This window comes from Xiphophorus maculatus, chromosome 15 (genome assembly GCF_002775205.1).
Source record: "Xiphophorus maculatus strain JP 163 A chromosome 15, X_maculatus-5.0-male, whole genome shotgun sequence".
Classification (NCBI taxonomy): domain Eukaryota; kingdom Metazoa; phylum Chordata; class Actinopteri; order Cyprinodontiformes; family Poeciliidae; genus Xiphophorus; species Xiphophorus maculatus.
The window spans coordinates 17,353,291-17,357,251 of record NC_036457.1 but is presented as its reverse complement, the minus strand read 5'-3'; the positions used below and the strand labels follow the sequence as shown (position 1 = coordinate 17,357,251).

The 3,961-nt window shown below is 38.7% G+C and overlaps 1 long non-coding RNA gene across 1 annotated transcript; it reads left to right on the top strand.

The window, feature by feature from the left end:
* The first annotated feature begins 394 nt into the window (after positions 1-394).
* Positions 395-3,060, top strand: LOC111611463. Its single transcript, XR_002754061.1, has 3 exons — positions 395-514; positions 2,324-2,416; positions 2,543-3,060. It is a non-coding gene; the product is annotated as an uncharacterized LOC111611463 (long non-coding RNA).
* The last annotated feature ends 901 nt before the right edge of the window (positions 3,061-3,961 follow it).

Sequence of the window (3,961 nt, the reverse complement as noted above, 5' to 3'; positions counted from 1 at the left end):
GGGGTTGCCACACTCAGATAGACTCCGGGCTGGCCTGGGCAGATTTTTTCCCCCCTGGTAAAGTCTTTATCCCGAACGGCTCGCCAGTCTATTCCAGGAGGCCTGCTAAAATGGAAAAGACGAAGTGGGTTTAACTTTGGACTGTTTCATGGCACGAGTTAATGTATATGAAAAGCCGTCACCTCATAAACCAACACAGTTCTCCTGCTCATGCACCTAGTTAATGTACTCACTTTTTTTTTTTCCAAGAATCCATTGAGACAATGATATTATTTATGTGCTACAAATTCCCTTGAAGAACTCAACTTCAAAAGCAAACAACAAACAGAAAATGTATACAGTCCAGGTCATGACCCCTCCTAGTCAGTGTTTCTTTTTTCAGATCGAGGCTGTTTGAACACACCAGTTCCTCTTCCATGGCAACGCATGACCAGGTGACATCATAGAGAAGGGGAGCGCTGAGAAGAGCGTCTTAAACTCATAAACGGATCAACAAGGTTTGAGCCCTTCTTAGGTAGGTCAATCAGAAAGTAAAGCCTTCGTAAACAAGATTAATTTGATGTAAAGAAAGTGAATAACAATAGCAGATGTTAATGAGGGGATGAATCCTTCACAACGATATTCACACGTGGCAAAAAATCTTAATGTTTTTGGAAAAACTGAGAAGCTCCATGCTTTTGTTTCCAGATGTATTTTATTTCCAGAAAGCTGTGAAGCCAGGGGCTACCTTTAGCCTCGCTAGCAGCTAACAGTTTCCAGTTGCATGGTTCTCACTTCCACCTACCTAGATACTGGGCGTTCCTGCCTGCCTCGACAACTGGTCAACGTTGTCAAGGCAACAAAGGAACTCAAAGCTACTTCCTTTTTTTCACTTTAACATGCCAACAGCAACTGGATAGCTGTTAGCACGTCATTGCTAACTCCTCATTAAGAAAAGGAGCCATTGGTTTCCACAAAACGTCGAGGGCTCTGAGGACTGGACTATACGTGCTTCAGGACGGAGCCACACCCGTTGCTCATCGAGAAGAACAACTGTTACAACAATTATGTCAGACTGTACAGTAAAATTGGAAAACATTGCGAGATTTGCCACTAGTTGCTTTTTGACAGAGCTGCAATACAGTGCTGAATACTTGTAAAATATATTGACAAAGTCTTCAACTAGCATCGGTATTTCGCAATGTAGGTTTGTCTTTGACACAAATATTGTGTCATTTCCTGTTGTGTGATTTCAAGGCATGGGATATTGTTTCATTACTTGTATTGCAATACAATACAAGTAATGAAACTCCGCTAATATTTTACAATAATAATAATATTTTGCGAGAGGTGGATGCGTCTAAGTAGTGGATACTAAAACCTAGAAATTGTCTTCTAACATAATTCACAATGAAGTACACACGCAAAAAAAAAAAGAAAAAACTGCATTTTTATAAGGCGGACATTAGAAAATATAATTCAATACGTCAAACTTTAAAATTTAAGTGAGTTGTTTTGTCTCAGTCTGTATCTAATGCAAATCTTTAAAGCCAGATCCCCATCAAATCTGACCACAATCTGGGCTTTAACTTTAAGTGCTGCTCATTGATTTATAATAAACTCTGGTAAGTGTCAGTCTGAGAGGTAGCAGAGAGGAGTGCGATGATGATAACCTCAAATGAATTCTCCTCTCTCCACCCTCGTCCGCAGTTTATTAGTTTAGGCCAGAGGCCACTTGTAGCCTTGCAGAGTGGACGGTAATTGTGTGCGTGCTCCTTAAGCACCGACCGCAGCAATAATAGACTGAATTATACAATAAATTCCCTCCAGATGTGCTCCCTCCACACCCAAACATCCACTCCAATTTGACAATTCGCACAGCCACAATCTGCGCAAGGAGGCCTCCGTACACACACACACACACCCACTCTTTTACAAATGCACACACAGAGATGAAGTGGCTTAGCTGCGGTGTTTGCACTGTCAGATTGTTTCCATGCTGGTGTTAGCTCGCTGCGTTTCCTCACTGCTGGTGTAATTACAGGTCGTATTAGCTGATAGTGTTTGGCTAACCTCCTAATAGATGTCCTCCTGAAACCCAACAGAGTCCGTTCAATAATAAGCAGCCTTTTTTTAAGAACCCAGAACGGAATTATACGCGCCAGATACGAAGGCAAACGCTTGAGGTATAATTGCTCCAAAGCAAACAGACACAAAGCTCCAGATATATATCGAGACTTTAAATCAAAAGAGCAAATATCATACGCGGAAAACGCTTGTAGAGAGAGTACTTTGTGTGTGTTTAGTGTCTACAGGAATCTTCCCATCTATTTCTGTCCTACAGGGGCGGCAGGAAATGAGGAGGATAAGGACAAGAAAACGAAGAGAGAAGGAACAGAGTGGTCAGAATAATTATAACGTACGCTGGTGCAGAAATGTGAGTCAGATTTCCGGAGGGGGAAGCGGAGAGGGTCAGTCCACATTTTTAATGTTTACCTCGGTCTAACATCATAGAAACTGAGTTTCATATTTTTGTTTTATGCCTAAATATTGCCCGGCGCAGAGTTCTGCTGATGCAGGAAGACGTTGAGAGAGAGCGAGAGAGAGAGAAAGAAAGGACAGAGGAAAGGAAGGAGGGAGAGAGAGAGAAAAAGAGAGAGGACTGACAGCCTACTGCCAACTACAGTTTCTTTCACTGTCTGCTGGTATGTTGCTGGTCTTGGCACCAGTGCCACCCAGTGTTCAAGCGTGTGAGAAATTGACATCAAAAGGGCCTGAGTGAGTGATTGCACAGTGGTGGGAAAAGTCTCACAACCTGGATTCACTGTATGGATTAAGCCCAGATATTCCATGAATATAACGGAGTATAAAATCCATGATCACGACTGCCGTTAGATGGTGACTATATTATACAACAAAGTGTAAACAGTGACCATCACATATATTTTTACCCCTACTGCAGATCTGTAAAAAAGCTTTGGAAGAATCGTTTCATTTTAATTTCATTTGCTACAGCATAACTTAACACTGAAATATTTGCAGCAGTTCTTTTTTTAAAAAGAAAGCTTTGGAGTTTTTTTTGTTTTTTTTTTACCTCACTGTATTGTCAGTATGTTCTCTTCTCTTGCCGATTTTGAAGAGTGTCTAGCAGGAATGGGCCTCTGTATTTTATTTTTGTTTTATTTTTGTTTTTTTTTGTTTGTTTGTTTTGTTTTTGTTGTTTTTGTTTCCGTTTCATATCTCATACTCATGTAAGGTGACTGGCAGCACAGTGTACAATTTTCTGTTTTTTCTGTTTGTGAAAACACAAAACTAATAAAAATGTAAAAAAAAAAAAAAAAGGAAACGGGCCTCTGACTCCACTTATATAGTTTTACAACAAAGGGAAATATGAAGGCACGTATTAATAAAATGTATAAACACAACCTAAAAAAGTATAAGATTAGATTATTCTTGTGGCTCTTTATTCCACAATCTCTCCAAGAGAGATTGGGAGCACAACAAAATTGTGCTCCCAATCATGACGTCGTCGACTTTTTTTTTTTTTTTTTTGTGGAAGCTATTATTATTATTATTATTATTGAGAGAATATTCATCAGCAATAAAAGATATGTTTATTTTAAGGCCTTTTACCTGCAAATATTGATTTAAAAAGCATTACATAAAATTTTAAGCACCAGTATTAAAACTCTTGCATTGTTGATAAGTTGGTAAAAAAAAAAAAAAAAAAAATGGCGGCAAGAAGTATCACTCTAAAGTTATTTTTTAAACCTAAGCCCCATCAAAAGAATAAATAAAAGTAAATTACAGGAACTACATCTCACTTATTTTATTTGTCACATCAGTAATTGAAGTAGTGTACATGTTTGATTAGAATATTGTTCAAATAAACTTTCAAAAATACTTTTTTTTCCCCCCATGCAGTTTGAATGGCAGTTATTTTTAAAATATATTGCACAATTCCTCTACTCGCTTATCCCCT